Genomic DNA, 21315 nt, shown 5'->3' on the forward strand with positions numbered 1-21315 from the left:
CACAGTTGCCCTTGGTCTGCCTGAAGAGTTCAATCTCTTGGGCGGTATTGATCTTCACTGAGTTTTGAAATCTCAGAAGCTCATACAAACCAGATGCCCCCCTCCCAAATTAAGATGAATGTGTGTAATTGTCATTCAAGACTCTCAACATTAGATGTTGACATATGCATGAGGAGTTTGCCGCCTGTGTGTGTCCCTGTCCATGGTACTAAAGAGTCCACCATGACTTGTGGAAAAGCTATTAATAACGACAGTAGTAAATGATAGAAAAGCATGTTTGAAAGCCAGGTGCTGTTCTCAGAGATCCATGCATTTCATTTAAAACATTCACAGTGCTGATTTACAGTGTCTTTTTAGTTATCCTCTCTCTTTTTCTAATTGATTGGCTGTGGGTCATGGGCAGAAAATGTTGGGGTTTGCAGGGGGAAAGGCACATGTATGTATTAAAGGCAGATGGTTGAACTGAGCTAGGATTTGTCACCTCCTATTATAAAATCTTATTTTCCAAGATTTTACAACACAACCATAAAAAAATATATTGTGGAATAAAACTTAGAAAAGAAATGACTCTTTGCAGGCTAACTAATTAGGGGAAAGTCCTATAACCTGCAAGTTATAGTCATGGAAAATAAGGCAATGTTGGACCGCAAGTGCCTAACTATCTACCATCTATTGTGTGGGATTAAATAATTTGAAAATCGATAACCGGCTAGTGTATTTAAAGCTTCAAACCCTAGAGTTGTGCACTGTTAACCAATTAGAATTGGTCTTTGAGGGAAAACATTGATAGTGGTATCAAGAAATGGTGGAGATGCTGAAGTTCATGAGCCAACTGTTCTTCATCTGTTGTACTTTCTAACAATATCATTATAAAGAAGAGGGTTAGTGAGTTGGCAAGGAAACCTGATGCCTGATGCTTTTGAAATCATTAAATAAGGTGGCATTACCTCAGCTTATATCGGGGCCACCTGAGCCTTTTTAGAACAGGTACAAGGATTTCTCTAAATAATGGATTTTTAAAAGTAAAAACCAAGCAGTTTCAAATTTAAGATTTCTAGTCTTGTCCTGTAAATTGGTTCATATATCTTTGGGTCAACAGACAAAACAGAGAAAACAAAATAGTCTTTTTTTCCTGGAGTGGCTGAAAAAGTAAAACCTATAATTACAATGTAAAAATATTTGAAACTTGCATTTTAGATCTCTACAACCATTAATATGTTTGTTCTAAAAAATAAATTACAGATATTTTATTGTATGGGGAATTCTTCACAGCTGTGACTATCTAGATAAAAGAAAATAGAAATGATAATTGTTAGAAAGAGCTGCATTAATTCTGGTGAATGAGTTAATTTATTAAGTGATTTACACTGAGTCCTTAGAACAATGAATGGCACACAGCAAGTTCTTCTACTATAAATATTCTTTGTTGTGGCTGATGATGTGTTTTTTATTGTTGTCATTAAACAGATAGGGTAAAAAGAAACCCTTCTAATCTCTGGCCTCAAGTCCACATTATTAGTTAAATATACTCACCAGAGGTGCTTGGGCAACTTTCTTCCCTCTTCTTTCCTGTCTTCATCTCCTTCCCATTATGTACATCTCAATATGTGCTTTCCTGATAATCTTGGGCAAAATTATTATAGCTTAAATAAAAGTTAATTTTGAAAGGCAAAACATCTCTGTGAGTAATCTAATAGTGATAGAATGGTCCTTAATTCAAATTTAAATATATATAAAATATATATGCATAATAGTCAACAGTTTAGTCTGTAATCCAAAGAATAAAATAATTGGAGTGGCTGGGTGGCTCAGTCAGTTGAATGTGCAACTCCTGATTTTAGGCTCCGGTCATGAATTCATGATTCGTGGTTTCAAGCCCCGCGTTGGGCCCAGCACTGATGGTGCAGAGCCTGTTTGGGATTCTCTCTCTCTCTCTCTCTCAAAATAAACTTAAAAAAAAACCCAAAGAATAAAATAATGGCCTCAGTTTCCTCATATGAAAGATGGAACTAGTAAGACCTATCTCATAGAATATAATGGAGATTAAATTAAATATCTTCAAAGCACTTAGAATAACGGTTGGCACTTGATGGCTAAGTGTCTTTACATGATTTTTAAAAATAAAATTAAAAACCTTTGTTCTTGTTCTTGTTTTTATTTTTCTCACCAGAACCAGAATTGATATGAAGATCTCAGGGAGTCTGAGACTGTTCTGGGTAGGAGTCAGAGAGTAAGCACTGCCTCAGAAACTATCCAATAAATGACACAGCAAAATTAACTCAGTCTCTAAAGCCCAAAGAGTTCTCATGTCAGGCCCCATGTTATCTCTGTATAAACTTTCCCTTTTATATCTCTCTGATGCTTTCCTCCTAAACAGAGAATATACTTAAGGCCTTAGTCCACTGTGGGGCGTATGAATCTACTTTACTTATCTTAGGGCTGAAGGTCAGACCTGGTAGTAATTTGCAGATGTCAGGAGTCATTGAATCCAGAAAGACTCTGCTGAAGGCAATGTTCAGGATTTCAGGGTAGCCTCTATGTGTATCCCCTAACTCTTCCTTAACTTTTATCTCTGCTCAAAACCAGAGGCTACCTCTTTCTGTTTCCAGGAGGATGGAGACAGCTAGCGTGTCTATTTCTGGCTGGATTCTGCAAGAATTCCATGAATTCAGGAAGCCTTCAACATTAGATGGTCTTTGTGCCTTTGTTTTCCCCTTGCTAACCAACTTCTTAAATTTATTTCATTTTTTTCAAGTCATAAATTCTGTGGCCATCTTTTCATTTCAGGTCCTTCCTAGGCAGGTGTCTCCCTGTAACTCAAATTTGTATACCAACCTAATTTCCCTCCACATCCAACTCTACCACCAACTGTTTTTTGTTTGTTTAATTTTACTTCTAGTTTTTATTTTACCTAGTTGCACAAAAGTTACTGGTTCCATACATAATACGCTTAATTTTATATTTATGTTGTAATTACTTCTGCTGGTATAAAAAATTAGATATAAAAAATTAGGGATGTTTGTACCACAACTCAGCAGAACTTATGGAAATACTCATAACTTGAACCAATATTTTCATCTAGACAAAGCATTTAGCCATCTCCCCCCCCCCCGCCCCGCACCAGTAAACCTTTTTTTTAAAATGCTGGTTTGAGTACCTGGCTCCATATTCTATAGTTGCCTATCAAAAGATGCTGTACAAATTCATTTCACCACTTGAAGTATGAAGTGCAAACTTTGTTTTGGTAATTGTTGGTTTGTTTTAGGTAGGTCAGTTTGATCTGTCCATAGAGTCAGGAAGACATAGTGGAGGGGTAAAAGAGGGAAGAAGAGTAATTTTCCTAGACAATAGTTACAAGAGGTGTAAACCTTTCTGGAGTGGCAGAAGGGTGAGCTGTCATCTGAGCCCTCACGTCTTCTGGGTCTGAGTTCTTGAGATAATTCAGCGAATGGTCACGTGAACACAGCTAAGGAATCATCTTTTATTCTTCAGAACACTCTCCAGGACTTGCTTCTGGAATGAGGAGGGTGCATACCCTGTTTGTTTTTCTAGGGCAGAAATTCACTTGTACCACTAAGTTGCTTTGAATAGTCAACTGTTGAATCTTTGGCTACCCCTGTGTGTAGAGTAGGGAGATAATTGCTCTGATCCCAGGGTGAGCCATCTGCCAGTACAAATTGCTCTGCTATCTGCTTCATTGAAATGCTTGTGTTCGTTATATTATGTTGAAATGTTCATGAAACGTGGTTTCTACTAAGCTGTGTTCCTGGAAAATTTGATTCTATAAATGGGCAGAACACTTTTAATTGCAAGGGCTTGTCTCTCTCTTTGGATTTCTAAGCTGCTTTGCTGATTTGATCTGGGGCACTGGAAAGGCAACATCCTGTGATAGAAGCTGATTGTCAATGCCTGGGAGGATATAGCAGTGACAACCCAAATTTACAAGACTCATAACTGTTTCTAAAACCTCCCTCAAAAACAGACATTCCTGAGTTCTGGAATATGAAAAAATATGTCTGTTATTATCATTCTAATGTTCATTGTTGATGCTGCTATTGGAAAGTTCAGTTAGTGTCTCATCTATCAGCTTCATTCTTGAATTGTAATACTAGTCGGGGGAAAGTATAATTTGATAAATGCCCACTCCCAAATCTTTTTGTTTGCTGTGTTAATGTAAGATTAATGACCAGGATGGCTCGAGATGGGATTTTTTTGACATGTTGCTTTCTTTATGCCTCCTGATATCACACAGATCTGCAAAATATATCTATGGCACAAAGGGAGAAAATAATAATTAAGTAAGAGATAGAAGCAGAGTCTTCAATGAACAAGACAATGTTAACACAGGTAGATTTCATAATTCTTCAGGTGCATCTGGTAGAAATTTGAGAAATAAAAGTTGGGACAGGCAGAGAGACAATGTTAGGACATTAGTAATTTCTTCCTGCCATATATTTCTTACTCTACTATGAATAAAGCTAATGCTAATTTATTTATCCAATTATCCTTTGAACTTGAGTTTAAAAAGCCATAAGACAAAGATTCAGGTAGGATGGCAGATTTGGTCTGATTGAATACCCCAGTGATTCTTGTCATCTGAGGTCTGTTGACATAGTATGGGTATTAGGGGACCTGGGATCACCAGACTGGACCCTCTTTCCCTGATACCTCCATTATCCATGATGGTTTGTACATACCAAATAGTTCCTTGGGTGGAATCATTTTACAAACGATGTGTGGAGATTATATATATATATATATATATATATATATATATATATATATATGGCTAAAAGTTAATAGATCCAGCTTCAAACAAAAAGTTATATATGTGACCAACGAGAGTCTTCCATCACTTGCTAGTAGGCTAGAATTGGCAGATGGGAATTTAAGCCCTTGTGTGGCAAAGTTTGTTTTAAAATTCCTCCTTTGTCTTTCCCACCTGTTCTGGGCAGCCAAGACCAAGAGGAGAGCTATATATTTGAAACATCTCTCCTCTCTCTCTTCCTCATCTTTCAACAATTTGATTCCCTTTTTATTATCATTATTTATGTTTTGTATAACTAGAAAAATAATTTGTCATGGATTACATCTTATTTGCAGGAGGCTCTAGAAAGATGGCAACAAGGCATGGCACAATATATCATAATTTAGCAGCTTCTCTTGTAACTATACAGAAGTAATGGTGGAAAAAATATATATAAACAACTCTGAGGACAGATTTTGAATGATCCAGTAATTTTGATTTATACTTGGTATTTGATGGAACTGTATTAGCAGTTAAAGTCAATGGCTAAATGATTCCAGCACAAAATGAGCCAGAAGTACAAAAGAAGCTTTACAATGCACGATTGAGAGCTCCGAGCCTCCCAGCTTAAATTTCCAAAGTGCGGTGTAAATTACGGGCCCAGTTGTCACTTGTAACTAACCGTTCTACTCAATACGGTCTAGCTGGGTAATTTGTCCACTATTCCTTTATGAAACAGCAAACACCAGCTTAATTCCATTGGCTTTTCTAAGGCAAGCAGCCTCATTTCTCATATCTACTGCAAAGGAGGGGTGAATCTCCTGCCTCGGATGACAATAAACCACATTCAAGAAACACCATGTGGAACCTGGGATTGGATGGAAATGCTTTCTGTGACTATTAATAGCACTGGCTGCTGATCATCTTGAAGAGATCAACCTCCCCAAGTCCTGCCTGGGGAAAAGGACCTCATATTCTTGTGTTTTCTTTCCTTAACCAATATTCCCTCCCACCTCTGAACAACCATTTCTTTGCACTTGTATCCTCAACGGCTTTCTTATCCCAGAAAGGAAATAAATGACAGTGTTGGAAATCAAAGCTCAGCACTCTACCAATATTAACAGAAAGAGAAAAACAGTCCAAATTTCAATCAAAGCCTCAAATCCAACCCAGCAAAATATCCAATTAGGCAGGCAGATGCTGGTTCCACAGCCACTGATATAGACTGATATTTCATTAATTTGACTTGTCTATCCTGGGCAATTTGATCATACCCTCATAGAGATTTCTTAGCCAGAAATGGATCTCTGAAGATTACAGATGTTATGAGGGAAAGACCATTCATTTAGACATGAGATCTTTGATTTTTGCAGGCCAGGTGGGAAAAGCTAATAGATTTGCATAAATGCTTCCCAGGGCATCTGTACTATGAGCAGTGTGATACAGATTTATTCAAGGGCTTGGATGTGGACCAGAGGATCTTTTTTCTTCTTTAATCAAAATGTGACCTTACTGGTCTTTATTGCTTTCTTTTGAATCAAAGAAGATGATCTCTGACACTGTCATTCATTTGAAAAGCATCCTTGGAATCTTTCAATCATAGGTATTCACCAAATATTCACTAAGTTCTTGCTTTTGTTATGCGTTGTAGTGGACATGCGGGATGTAAAAATGAACACTGCTTGGTCACCATCCTTGAGGGACTCAAGGGCTCCTGGGAAAGATCAAGATATAAATAGCCACAATAATCATAATAATATGTGCAAATAATTGGCATAAGAATCCTGAGGATCACTAAAGAGGGAACAGCAAACTGGGAGAGTTATGAAAGGGATATAAGAATAAGAGGTGTTAGAGGGTGTTTATTTTGTGTGGTTTTTGTTCTTTGTTCTGTGTGTGTGTGTGTGTGTGTGTGTGTGTGTGTGTGTGTGTGGTTTTGCTGCTGTTTTCAGAGTGTCTTTCTAAAAGATACCTAAAAACTTACAACTTTCAACGGTGAGTTGCTGTGGTGGTGAGGGTCAGAGAGCATGTGGTCTCTACTCAGTTGAGAAGATGTTGTTGAGCCATTGCTGTATTTTCAGCATTGTGCCAGATGAACTCAATATGCCAATACCACTCCGGTATTCACCACCTGACCTTCCCATGAGCCAGCTCCTCCAGGATGGAAAAGAAGCGGGTGGAGCTGGAGGGTGTGGAGGAGGAAATGTTGAGATTCATTACCTAAAGGTCATTTGGAGAACAAGATGAACGTCATGTAGGTCTTCTTTGGAAGCACCTCTTCTCCTGAGCTGCCAAAATGCCACCATTTAAGAAGACACTAGCGGAGTTTTACTCTTTAATTTCTCTGCTCATTAAGCCTTCACTTCTGAGGTGTGAAAATGACTCCAGGCTGATAATAAATGGCTGGAGAAGTCATTATTTTAAAAATGATCTTGCTCCCAAAGGGGATGGAGTGGTACAAAGCACAATTGCTCCAAGATCAGCTCCTCTGTAGGACAATGATTGTTCAAATGTTTCAGTTATCATAAGAATAAAAAAGGGCTGTCTACTTACAGCAAGAAAAGATGAAGCACAAAGCACCCAGACCTACTCAATAATCACATTAGTCTATTTTTGGGGGTGGGGAGAAGGCACGTTTCAATGGGGGAAAATTATAGTATTGTTAGCCTGGGCATTGTAATGAAAAGAAAGCTGAAAGGTTCCAGAAAGGACCAAGAAGACAGAAGTCACTTTCAGGGAGTTTTGTGATGTTAAAAAAGGAACCTGGAATAAGTTGGAATAGCAATAATGCTGTTAACAATAACAAAATTCTTTTGGAGTGGTGAATGTCACCACTTTTGAGACAATTTAGTTCACTATAGACAGGACCTCTTACATTTTGTTTTTTTTACAGGATTCTCATTTGACCCGCAAATTAGTGAGGGGCAAAAAAGTTTCCCATGACTAATACAGAATCTCCCCTTATCCACAGGGGATATGCCTCAAGACCTCCAGTGGATGCCTGAAACTTCAGGTAGTTCTGAAACCCTATGCATATTATGTTTTTTGCTGTTCATACATACATATGATAAGGCTTAATTTATAAATTAGGCTCAGTAAGAGATTAACAACAATAACTAATAATAAAATGGAACACATAATAATATAGTAAAGGTTATGTGGATGTGGTCTCTCTCAAAATATCTTATTGTACTATACTCACCCTCCTTGTGATGATGTGAGATGATAAAGTGCCCATGTGATGAGATGAAGTGAGGTGAATGACATAGGCATTGTGACGTACTATTAGGTTAGTACTGACCTGCTGACAATATTCCAGAAGGAGGATCACCTGGTTTTAGACCAGGGAAACCTGCAACCTTGGAAAGCTAAACCGCAGATAAATGAAGACTACTATACTTCTTAAGGCAGTAAGACCCAGACTTTGGGATATTAACTTTCTGTGTCTTTTCTCTCTTTCTTCCTTGGCCATCTCCCTCCCTTCCTCCCCACCTCCTCCCTCCACCCTCTTTCTCCCTCCTTCTCTCCATCCCCTTCCTCCTTCCTTCCCTCCCTCCCTTCTTTCCTTCCTTCCTTCCTTCCTTTCTCCCGTTGATTGTTCAGTGCTTATGTCTATATTTCTCCCCTTAATACCATCACAGAGAATGCAATCTCTGCTTTTCTCTCTAAGTAAAAGTAAATTAAGACAATTTGATTTTGAGAAATTTTTGAGCCTGCAGTAGAACCCAGTGAGATAATCAGACAGCTCCTGTGCTGTTGCCTAAGTGGGATTGTGGGAGGTGTAGATGGAAAAATGATTGATTGAATGTGGATAAAATGTTATTCTTAGGATTCTGCTTTTCATCCAGCATTTTAAAAGTCTCTGAGCAATCAGCCCCCTCTGCTTGGGCCAATTAAGGGGCATGATTAGAGGGAAATTGAAGTTACCAACTGGTGATACAGGGATAATGTTCTCTTCAGGAGGCAATCTCTTCTCTGGGGAAGGGAGTTCACTCAGTCACCTCACCTCTGACCTAGATCCATTGGACCTCTGATGGGGAGAAGGAAAAGTAAAACCCCCATGGCCTATGCAAGCCTCTTGGCTTTCCTCCTGAGGCTACCAATCATTTCCCTCCACAGCATTTTGGTCACATGTCCTCATTGCAAAATCACCCAGGGACTTGCCCTTGACTTCTAAAGACTCATTCTCAGGTTTCCTTTGGCCACCAGGTACAGGGCCTTGTTCAAACACATACCAGATGTTACTGAAGGCATAAACTGAATAATTACCCTTTTGGTAACTGTAGACTCCGTGGTCCAAAGAACAATCACAAGTTATAGTTCACCTCTTCACCAACTTCCACATGATCAGTTATTCTTCAGCTCTTTGACAATCAATTCAGCATCAGCTGGGAACTAAGGAGAGGACTAAATTTTAGGTTCCAAAATAGAGCTGAAATGAAAGAAGACAGAACACATAGTGATCTTAACTGGACAGATGTGGTAGAATGCTCTCCTATTTTGGGGTTCATATTGATGAATGAGGCTAGTCTGTTGCCCAAAAAGTTTGGCAGATAGAACCTCAGTGTCTTATTGGAACAGCTCAAAGAGCTTTGCCATTGCAACCAATACCTAACACTATCACTACCTCTAGCACCAACTTCACCATCACCTCCTCGACCATCTCCTCCGTTTCCACCTTCATGCCCAATCCCACTATGATCATCTCTACCTCTACCATCTTTCTTTTTTTTTCTTAATTTTTTAAATGTTTATTTATGAGAGAGAGCTAGTGATCAGGGGAAGGGCAGAGAGAGAGGGAGACACAGAATCTGAAGCAGGCTCCAGGCTCTGAGATATCAGCACAGAGTCTGACTTGGGGCTCGAATTCATGAACTGAGAGATCATGACATGAGCCAAAGTCAGATGTCTAATCCACTGAGCCACCCAGGTGCCCCTCTACCATCTCTTTCATTTCTACCTTCACACTCAATGCCACTATGATCACCTCTTGCCACTACCTTCCTCACCACAGGACTACCCCTCCTGCTACCACTTCTACCCCCCCCTCCCCCAACTTCCATATCCATCACCACTCAGATTGGTCCCTCAGTCATTTAAGTCAGTAAATGAGCAGGCAATGGCATCTCCCTTATATTTGAATATGGTATTTATCAGTCTACTTTCTCTCCAGTTCTTTTTCTTTTGGGAGCTCTAACTGATCATTTTTTTAAGTTTAAAATTTTTAGTTACTTAATTTTTAAATATAACTTTTATTTTATTTAAAACATAGACATTGTAGAGGGTATCAGTACTGAAAATTCTCAAAATACAAATATATCCCTCTTACACAAATGGTAGCAGACTGCATGTGACATTTATTTTTAATTCTTTTGTAATGTAATGACTTGGATATCATTCCGAAAGAGTACATAAAGAGCTTCATTCTTCTTTTATATTTGCTTGAAATTAAATTTTAGCTTTTACTTATATTAGTTTTTCCCTCTATGTTATTTGGGTTTGTTTTGATGTTTTTATTCTAATTTCTTTTGAAGGACATTTAGCTCATTGATTTTCAATCTTTCCATTTTTCTAATATGAATAATTGTGGCTATAAATTTCTATGTGTTCCATTAGCTTCATTCCAGGTCATAGTGTTTATATTCTTTTTTTATTTTTTCAGTTCAAAATATTTTAGAACTTACATTATACACTACTATTTGATCTATTTAAAAGTATATTTCCTAACTACCTGAAAGTGATTTTTCAAGTTATTTTTTGTTATTGATTTTTAGCTCAATTGCATTGTTGTCAGAGAACATATTCTGTAAAGTTTTAGTTTAATTGTTCTTTTGCTCTATGTCTCAGTATATGACTATGGAAATGATTATTTTAAATGTTTATTTATTTATTTTGAGAGACAGAGAGACAGAGAGAGACCATGAGTAGGGAAGCAGGGGAGAGGGGCATAAGGAGAGAGAGAGAGAATCTTAAGCAGGCTTTATATCCAGTGAGGAGCCTGACACAGGGCTTGATCCTATGAACTGAGCTGAGGTCAAGAGTCAGACTCTCAACAGACTGACCCATCCAGGCACCCCTCAGTATATGATTAATTTAAAAAAATTTAGTGGATTAGACTCTTTTAAAATAGTTTCTTTTAAAGGCAATTTTTGTTAAAAACATAATGCTTTGGTGTATCTTGAAATGGTTTCTTTTCCCCTTTTCCTCTGGTAGCACAAGGGAATTTTTCTCCAATAGTCACTGTGGGAACTTGGTTCAGTTTATGGCAGTAAAGCTCACAGAAGTGCCAATGCACTCCTCCTGCCTAATACTGAGCCCCCTAGAGATTTTAACTTTGAGATTTGTCCACTCTGAGCATCCAGGAATTCATCAATTACAGTTTGGGTTTTACTATCCCAGTACTGGTTTCTGTAGAGGGATTTTGTTCCTTTAAGTTGTGATTCTTTATATGGGCCTGTCTCTCCAATCCTGGGGACATCAGTTTGCTTCTGTGACCTCAGTTCTCTGATGGATCTAAAAAGAGTTGTTGATTTTCAGTTTGTTGAGCTGTGTGTGTGTGTGTGTGCATGTGTGTGTATGTAATGATGAGAATCATGACTTCCAAGCTCTTTCCATGCTGAATTTGAAACAGTTTTCCTCAAATGCTGTCATTATTTTTATTGAAATATAACTGACACACAGTATCCAATTAGTTTCAGGTGCACATCAGAGTGATTTGATATGTCTTACATTATGAAAGGATCCCCACAATAAGTTTAGTTACTATCTGTCACTATACAAAGTTATTACGATGTTACTAGCAATATTTCCTAAGAAGTATATTATATCCACCCACTTATTTTTTTTAAACTGGAAACTAGTACCTCTTGATCCCCTTCATCTATTTTGCTGTTCCCACCAAGCCCTTTTTTCTCTGTTAACCAACAGTTTGTCTCCTGTAGCTATGGGTGTTTCTATTTTGTTTTGTTTGTTTTGTTTTTTAGATTCCACCTCTAAGTGAAATCACATGGTATTTGGATTTCTCTGTCTGACTTATTTCACTTAGCATAATACTCCCTAAGTTCATCCATGTTATTGCAAATGGCAAGATTTCAATCCTTTTTATGGCTGAGTACTATTCTACTGTATATGCATAGAACATCTTTTTTTATCCATTCATCTATGGATGCATAGTTGGGTTACATATATTGGCTATTGTAAATAATGCTGCAATAAACAGAAGGGTACATATATCTCTTTGAATTGGTGGTTTCATTTTCCTCGCATAAATACCCAGAAGTGCAATTACTAGATCATACAACAGTTATATATTTTTAAAAATTTTTAATGTCTTTTATTTACTTTTGAGAGACAGAGAGAGACAGTGCGAACAAGGGAGGGTCAGAGAGAGATGGAGACACGGAATCTGAAGCAGGCTCCAGGCTCTGAGCTAGCTGTCAGCACAGAGCTTGATGCGGAGCTCGAACCCACGACCTGTGATATCATGACATGAGCCAAAGCCGGCCTCTTAACCAGCTGAGCCACCCAGGTGCCCCAACAGTTCTATTTTTAATTTTTTGAGGAGCCTCCATAATGTTTTCCACAGTGGCTGCACCAATTTACATTCTTATCAACAGTACAAAAAGATTTGCTTTTCCCCACATCCTTGCTAGCATTTTTTGTTTTTTTCTTTTTGTTGTTATTGTTGTTGTTGTTTTTTGGATAATAACTAATCTGACATGTGTAGGGTGATATCTTATTATGGTTTTGATTTGCTTTTCCCTGATGATTAGTGATTTTGAACATATTTTCCATGTGCCTGTTGGCCATCTGTATGTCTTCTTTGGAAAAATGTCTATTTAAACCAGGAGCTCATTTTTAAATTGGATGCTTTGTTTTACTTTTTGGTTGTTGCTGTCTTTGAATTGTATGAGTTCTTTATGTATTTTTTGATATCACCTCTTTATCAGATATATGATTTGCAAATATCTTCTCCCATTCAGTAGGGTTTTTTTTTGTTTTTTTTTGGTTTTGTTTTTTGCTTATGGTTTCCTTCAGTATGCAAAACCATTTCTGGTTTGATATGATCCTATTTGTTTATTTTAGCTTTTGTTGCCCTTGCCAGAGGAGACTGGCCCCCAAAATATTGCTAAGACTGATGTCAAAGAGCTCACTGCCGATGTTTGCTTCTAGGAGTTTTATAGTTTCCAGTCTTATGTTCAGGTCTTTAATTCATTTTGAATTTATTTTTGTATATGGTATAAGTTAGTGGTCCAGTTTCATTCTTTTACCTGTAGCTGTACAATTTTCCCAGCACCATTTATTGAAGAGACTGTCTTTTTCCAATGTATATTCATGCCTTCTTTGTTATAGATTAATTGGCCATATGTTTGTGGGTTTGGTCTGTGCTCTCTATACTTATTTCATTGATCTATGTGTCTGTTTTTATGCCAGTACCATACTGTTTTAATTATTATAGTATTGTAGTAGTATAGTTTGAAAACAGTGAGCATGATACCACCAACTTTGTTCTCCTTTCTTTGTCTATTGCTTTGGCTATTCAGGGTCTTTTGTGGATCCATACAAATTTTAGGATTCTTTGTTCTAGTTCTGTGAAAAATGCCATTGGTATTTTGATGGGTGCCAGAGTCCAGCTCCAGCAGGTCCAGGGCTCCCTGAAGGATGGATGGTGCTGGCGAAAGGGAATGAGAGAGCCTCAAGTTTCTTTCTGATCACCAGGCAGGCATCTCTGCACTGACCGGAGAGTCAGCTTTATTTATTTGAAAAATGTATGGGGTACAAAACATAAGTGGCAATTGCCTTAGACAATGATTTCTGATGAAAAATTCTTTGGTATGTAAAAATTTCCCAGAACATTGATTGGTAGAAGACTCAATGCATAATCTTTATCAATAGTGATTGAGGTAGGTAACTTAGGTGCTTATCATATGAGGGAGGAAGTTATCTTTAGCATTCAAATACAAGGCAATGTTTTTAGCATAGCAAAGGCAAAAGTTAGTTCTTTGTGACAAGGGTCAATAGCCTGTTTTCTCAAGGGGTGGAAAAACAGGTTTCTCAGGAAATGTAACATTTGATCCCATAAACAAAAAGAAGAAATTCCTCGAATACGTTCCTTCACAAGGTGTAATCAGCATTTCAGGGCCAGAATAAGGAGACAAGTCACTCCTGACACCAGTCAGCAAGATGTCTTGGGGGTTGGTGCTCAAGCAAAAATAATTGAGTGGGGGGTAGACATCAGTCGCCATCTGACAGTGGAATCCTTGCAAACCCGCCTTGCCTCATAAGGAGATTTCTTGACTATTGTGAGTTCAGAAACAGCTTCCAGCAGATGGGGATTGCATTGAATTTGTAGACTGCTTTATGTAGTCTGGACATTTTAACAATATCAGTTCTTCTAATCCATAAGATGATATAGCTTTCCATTTATTTGTGACTTCTTTGGTTTTTTTCAGCTTAGTTTTTCAGAATACATGTCTTTCACCTCCTTAGCTAAATTTATTACTAGATATTTTGCTAATGTTGTCATCTTAATGTCTTTTCTCCTGTTTATTTTTTAATTTTTTAAGGTTTATTTATTTAAGTTATCTCTTCACTCATTAGGTGCCCAAACTCATGACCCCAAGATCAAGAGTCATATGCTCCTCTGACTAAGCCAGCCAGGTACCTTAATGCTGTCATTTTTAAATGCAGATATATATATTTTAATGTTTTATATATTTTTGAAGGAGGGAGAGACAAAGTGTGAGCAGGGGAGGGGCAGAGAGAGAGGGAGACACAGAATCTGAAGCAGACTCCGGGCTCTGAACAGTCAGCCCAGAGCCTGATGCAAGGCTCCAGCTCACTAATGATGAGATCACGACTTGAGCCAAAGTTGGATGCTTAATGAACTGAACCACCCAGGCACCCCTTAAAACAGATATTTTAACTCTTGTTGGAGAGCAAAACATTTTTAATTTCATCTTCTAGTTTCTCTGGCTGTTCTAATAATTATATTAACATAAGAGATATTAACAAGAGAAAAATTAATTTAATTACATACATACTGGGGCCTCTCAAACACAATGAGATACAAGGACAAGCTGGAAAATTGAGGCTTCTATGCGATCTTGAGCTAAGGAATGGATTAGAGGCTTGGGACCTCAAAGGGGACAAGAGTGATTCACAGGATGATAAGCAAAACAGATGTTTGTTAATTAGGCATTTGTCCTGCCATACAAATAGGGCATTTAGATAAAAGAATCATCTCTTGGTAATAACTCTTTTTCTGAGCCAGGCCCCCTATCTGAATTATTTTAAGTAGTTTAAGGGAGAGGCGTAAATTTTTCTTGAGGCTGATGGGTCTTGATTGTGTTTAGCTCAAAATAGTCCACATGCCAGAGCGAAACATTTTAGAGATACTTGTTCAGAACTCCTTTACGTTCATTATCTTTAAATAGAAAATACAGTGGTTCTAAAATATAATTCTAATGGTTCCTGTCTCTGAAGTCTTTAGGGTTTTGTTTCTACTTCTTGCTGTTTGTTTGTTCTCATTCCTGTTACCTTTGGTCCTTGTGTCATTGACACTGGTCTCTGCCCCCTGTGGCCCTTGAAAATGATTTGTTTAGGTTCTCAGAGACCTTAAATAAAGATACCTGCCTCAGGATTGATTTGGGTTTGCTTTTTCAGATATCTGTAAATAATATAACCAGACTTGACATTTTTGGACCAACTTGACCATGACAATTTGAGCCATTTCTACCAGATTGTCAAAACTGGGTGTACACCTAATTACAAATGTTTCTTTTTTTTTCTCTCTCTCCCAGATCACCACCATGTCATTGTCTCCGCCATTTGTCTTGTCAGGATGTGGAAGATTTATTTCTAAGGAGCTTCTAATCTGAAAGGGTGCCTCTTTGCGCTCACATGCAGAAGGACAATTGTTGTATAGTACTGACCACTTTGGTCAGGATTTGGGTTTTCAGTTTGTCCTTTTTACCTAGAAAAGCCAGCAAAACTTTAGCTCTGTTTTACAGTCATTTCTTCTTTCTTTTCTTTTCTTTCTTTCTTTTTTTTTCTTAGTTTATTGTTAAGTTGGTTTCCATATAACACCCAGTGCTCTTCCCCACAAGTGCCCTCCTCCATGACCACCACCCCTTTCCCTTTACCCCCTCTCCCTTCATCCCTCAGTTTGTTTTCAGTACTTAAGAGTCTCTCATGATTTGCCTCCCTCCCTCTCTCTAACTCTTTTTCCCCCCTTCCCCTCCCCATGGTCCTCTGTTAAATTTCTCCTGTTAGACTTATGAATGAAAACATACGGTTTTTCTGTCCTTCTCTGCCTGACTTATTTTACTTAGTATAACACCCTTGAGTTCCATCCAGGTTGCCACAAATGGTCTCTTGATTGTCAAATGCCCTCAGGGGAAAAGCAGCAAGGAATCCCAACTAATTCCTCTGAGTTCTCTACCTTTTCTCAACTTTAAACTTAGTAATAACCCCTTTGAGCACTTGGATAATCTTTTTTAGAAAAATTATTTTAAATTTGTGTCATTTGTGTATCTCTATTTCTTTGGAGTCAGTTACTGGAAGTTTACTGACTTTAGTGGTTTCAGATTTCCCTGGTTTTTCTAGATCCTTGTAGCCTTGCAAAGGTATCTGCATTTGAAGAAGCACTTACCTCTTCCAGACTTTATGGACTGACTTCAGTAAAGAAAGACCTTTACCTATGGGGGCGGGGAGCACCCAAGGGTGCTGGGCGCCAAGTATAGAGGCACAAGGTGGCTTCAGGTGGGAGGGGTGTGATGTTTCATCAGTTCAGGCCACAACATGAACAACTGTGTGACTCTTGGCTAGAGTTTCAGGGCTTCCACAGTGGCTGTAAGAGTTTTGGGGGTCCTCAGCAGCACCTCCAGATCTAGTGATTAGTGATGAGTGAGTGGGTGGAGTGGGTGATGTGCACATGTTCTGTTTCAGGGGCCCGGCTGCAGGTGGCCTGTGTAATGGCAAGGCCCCACCGTAGTTTCACATAGGATGAGGGCTAAAGCCAGCAGGAGGGGACCAAGCCAACTGTGGGCTTACAAGCAGCTGTGGGGGTCCTGGCTGTCTGCATGAACTCATGTTGTTTTAGATTCTCACCAAAGGCAAGTGTGGCAGAGGAAGCTGGTTACAGGAAGTCTGGATGGTAGCGTGCAGGTGCACAGCTGCAGGGGCTAGGTGCAGGCAAGCCCAATAGTGCTGGCTAGTGATAAGAATTTGGGCCCATGAGAAGCTGCGGTGGCCCTGGATGGCTGTGTGCACTCCCGTGGCTGCTGGGGCTAGCCAGGCAGTGGGGTCAGCTGCCAGTATCTAGACTGATGTCTTGCCTCCCTACAGCCACAGATGCTGGGGCTGGCTGCCCTTGTGAAAATCCTGAGCTCCATGGAGGCGAGAGTGGAGGGTGAGGGGAGAGATTTGGGTGGCTGGTTTGGGCGAATGTGACAACATGTAGAAAGAAAACCTCAGCAGCGGAGTCTGTCGAGGTTCCAGGATGACTATGCTGGCCATTAGTTTCTTCATGGGTGAGAGCTTTTGGGGTCCTGGGCAGAGCTGGAGCCCATAACCAGGTCTTCAGTGATGAAAGCTGGGAGAAATTGCAACACGTACAAGAGCTGGTAAGATCCTCAACGGTGAAGGCTGCTGGGGTCTTCTGTAGAGCAGGCAACTGAGAATTGCATTGGCTCCCATTTCTTGGCCATACATAGTCCCTGCCCTTCTCTCTTGCTCCTAGTTTTTTGTGATGTTTCAGCTTTATCCATGTCTGAATGGGGTGAAACTGAGGCAGATCTCTTGTGAAGTGCCCTGAAAGGCTTGGGTAGTTGGTTGCTCACCCCACTTTCCTTCTACTGGTGAAGGAAACTCTTCTGATGTGGGAAGTTCCTTCTTGGCGCTAAGCAGTACTGGCCTGGGGGATGGACTGATGTAGGCAAAATGAAACCATTCTTTATACGCTTTTTGTGCAAAAATTTTAGGTTTTATTTGTTTCATTGGGTTGTTGAACCTTGTAAACTGGACTCCTGAGCTCCCCCAGAGCTATTAGTGATCAAGGAGAGCTATCTAATTATTGGTCTTTGTTGGGGGACAGAGGCTGGGGTAATCTACTCTGCCATCTTGGTGCTGTCACTGCCTCAGCTCTTTGATACTTCAAAGGTGACATATATAAAAAATTTATCCAGCATCTTATTTGTTTTCTGCTGGAGAATTAGTCCAAATAACCTAACTTGTCATTACTAGAAGCAGGTATCTCCTATATGTTCTCAGATTGTTCTTTGATTACTTTTTTTGGGCTTTGTTCACAGTCGTGGCAGTATATCTTTTCTACCAATCCAAAAAATCCATTTCCAAAATGATTTAATCTCAGATTTTTTTTTACAGCAAAGTCTAAGCCAGCCTCACCTCTACTGCAGTCTATTCAGGAAAGGGGCATGCATCCAGCCCCAGCAGACTGACCCATTTGACTGGTTCAGATCCTGGCCAAGGGGTAGGGGAAAGAGGTCTTGTGATCCTGACCTCACTTGGCTACTTGGCTAGTCCAGCTGGATGTATGGTTCTGCAGGCATAGGATTTCAAAGGACTCCACACACCTAAATCATTCTTTCCACCTTCCGAGTTTATTCCACTAAGGATTTTCTATTTTTTTTTAAATTTTCTATTCTATTGACTTTCTAGTTCTCTACCTCTTTCTCAGATGTAAATTGTCTCTTATAAGATGTTGATTTCCTTTTATTTTTCAAATTACCTCTTAATTTACCACTCCTATGTGAACCATATTAGGGGACTAGAAGGTCTTGATCCAAGGTAAAGCCTTCTTATTTTCCGGGCTGAATCTCTTTGCTGAGTTACAAACAATGACAATATTGAGTGCTTACTATGTGGGTAAGTGTTTTGCTCATCATCCTGCTGAAACTTTACATCATGTATATTATTTGGAAGACAAATATTATACGTGGAAAATGTGTCTTACAGATTTCACACACTACAGTTACCATTTTCTTGGTTTTGCTTATTTATATTCCTTCTCTCTTCATTTCAGTTTGGACTCTTGGGAATCATTTGATCTAAAAGTTTTCTTTTCAAGATGAATACATTGAGAGTCAAAGAGTTTAAAATTTTTGCAGGACACACAGGTAACTTGTAGCAGAATTAGCTTTAGACTTACAGAGTTGCAGCAACAGTACAGAGAATTCCCTTCCACTCTTTCACCCAGATTTTCCTACTGTTAATATCTCATGTAATCATATTCCAGTGACCAAAACTAAGAAGTTAGTGTCGGTACAATAGTATTAGCTAAACTACAAATTTTATACTGGTTTCATCAGTTTTCCCATTAATTTCCTTCTTCTGTTCCAAGATCTAATCCAGAATGTCATGTTGCATTTAGTTTCCTGTCTCCTTAGCCTCCTTTAGTTTTTGACAGTTCCTATTTTTCCTTGTCTCTTATGACTGAGGCATTTTGAAGAGTTCTAGTCAGGTATTTTTACCATGACTTTTGATTTGGGGTTGTCTGATGTTTTCTCAGGACTGATTAAACCTACACATTTTTGGTAAAAATACCATAGATGTATTATGCCCTCTTTAGCAGGACATATCAGGAGGTACATGATGTTGGCATCTCATAATTGGTGATGTTAATTTTGAGCACTTGGCTAAAGTGATATCTGCCAGGTTTCTCCCCTGAAAGGTGCTATTTTCCTTTTATAATTTATATGTGTATAGAAGTACATAAATTTATATGTGTATATGTGTATATATATAAATATATCTATTGGATATAAATATATCCATTGATTACATCTTGTATATTTTACCTTTTATAAAACAAACCTCTCTGGAGAGATAAAATGGTATCAAAGGCTCACATTCTACCTGAGGGACCAAGGTGACAATAGGGAGCAGTTTCAGTTGAAATCAGAAAAGAGAGTTGATAAGAGTTTGAACTGATGTAGAAAGGTGATATATCCGAGTAGGGTGTATCTAAAATTATGGATCCAGAGTATAAATTAAACCCAGGTACAAATGGCATCCAGAGTTCTCTGTCATATCAGAGAAATGAAGAAAACTTGGACAGGACACATGCCCTAAAACCATGCAAAATGATAAAAAAAATGACTACTCAGTTTGAAGATATGGGTAGAAGGTGAAATGTCAGAGAGCAAAGTGACTATGATCACCTAAAGTGCTATGAGCATGTGCTAGGGGAAAGGTGTCTACCGGGGAGGACAATTCTATAAGAGTTTTAGCAGAGGGGTACTTTTACCAATCAACATGAGGTTCAGTAATAACAGTGAAACAGTTAATTTAAGTAGATATTATAATTATATGTGGAGGATTGTTAGTTTATTGTATCCATTAAGGGATGAATAATTGGAGCCTCATTGTCATTGTTCTTATTTTGGTTTACTGGTATTTGCCACATGCCTTATTCCTTCCCCTCTCTTCCCTTCATAATCTCAGAGGGGACCATTAGGGGGTCCTAAACAAAATGACCCACGATGAAAGCACAGAATAATTCCCCTCCTTTTCTGGATAGGAAGTCCTTTGATGGAAGAGGTAGATTATTACAGTATTTCTCATTGCTTCCTAGCTTCCCTTTTCCACTTTTCTGACAGAATGGAGCTTTGAACAGTCCCTGTCACCTGCTAGGTGAGTGCCTTGCACTTCTAGAAGAAGAGAAGGTGGAGCACGGAGGTGGAATCAGAGGTCAGGAAGGAGGAAGTACAATCCTGCTCAGTCTAGGACTTTGGGGCAAGAGAATGTGAGCGGTTCTAAGGAGCAAGGTGTAAGATTGCCTCAAGCACTTCTATGACAAATATCTCAGAAAGTCAAGCAATGAGGTAGAGGGCAGATGGAAACTTGAGGCAATGTTATTTGTAGGAACTGGAGATCCTTAAAAGATTTTTGCTCTTTACCTTAATGTTGATAATGTTAGTCCCAAGACTGATGGTAGAGAGCAGATCTCCTTTGGGATGGATATCCATGTCTCAGAATTTCCATGTTTTCCATACTGCTCCAAGTTTGAAAATGCAATTTCTCAGGGCATCTGAGTGGCTCAGTTGGTTAAATGTCTAACTCTTGATTTTGGCTCAGGTCATGATCTCAAGGTGGTGAGCTTGAGCCCCTATCAGGCTCCATTGTGACAGTATAAAGCCTGCTTGGGATCTCTCTCTGTCTCTGTCTCTCTGCCTCTCTTTCTCTCTCTCAAAATAAATAAATCAACATTGAATAAAAAAAGAGACTGCAACTTCTCCTGAGAAGGATAAGATAGCTAATGTGAAAGCATTCTAAAATCAATCAGCTTACCATGGGCGAATAAAGCAGTTACTTTTGAAGCACTTAAGGCTGAATACTAGTTTTCTATGCTGGTGTAATAAATTACCACAAAGTAGCTGATTCAAATACCACAAATTTATTATCTTACAGCGTCTTCAGCTCAGGAGTCAGAAATGGCTCTTGTAGATCTAAAATCAAGATGTCTGCTGAGCTGCACTCTTTTCAGGAGGCTGTGAGGAAGAATATGAGTCCTAGCTCACTTGGGTTGTTGGCAGAATCCATTTCCT

The 21315-nt window shown here is 38.9% G+C and overlaps 2 long non-coding RNA genes across 5 annotated transcripts in view; one reads left to right on the top strand and one right to left on the bottom strand.

The window, feature by feature from the left end:
- Positions 1 to 1251: 1251 nt before the first annotated feature.
- Positions 1252 to 20805, bottom strand: LOC115286722. Of its 4 annotated transcripts, XR_003906235.1 has the most exons (6): positions 20668 to 20805; positions 9017 to 9179; positions 6732 to 6967; positions 3369 to 3513; positions 1534 to 1643; positions 1252 to 1282 (listed from the first exon to the last, which is right to left on the bottom strand). It is a non-coding gene; the product is annotated as an uncharacterized LOC115286722 (long non-coding RNA). The 4 variants fall into 4 exon arrangements; XR_003906234.1 differs by lacking the exons at positions 1252 to 1282; positions 1534 to 1643 and having other exon boundaries at positions 3222 to 3513; positions 9017 to 9142; XR_003906233.1 differs by lacking the exons at positions 1252 to 1282; positions 1534 to 1643 and having other exon boundaries at positions 3222 to 3513; positions 6732 to 6929.
- LOC115286723 overlaps positions 8100 to 21315 on the top strand; it is a 29718-nt gene continuing 16502 nt past the window's right edge. Inside the window, exon 1 of the long non-coding RNA XR_003906236.1 lies at positions 8100 to 8157. This is a non-coding gene — a long non-coding RNA (uncharacterized LOC115286723). The remainder of the gene's footprint in view (positions 8158 to 21315) is intronic.

This window comes from Suricata suricatta, chromosome 3, assembly GCF_006229205.1.
Source record: "Suricata suricatta isolate VVHF042 chromosome 3, meerkat_22Aug2017_6uvM2_HiC, whole genome shotgun sequence".
NCBI classification, from domain to species: domain Eukaryota; kingdom Metazoa; phylum Chordata; class Mammalia; order Carnivora; family Herpestidae; genus Suricata; species Suricata suricatta.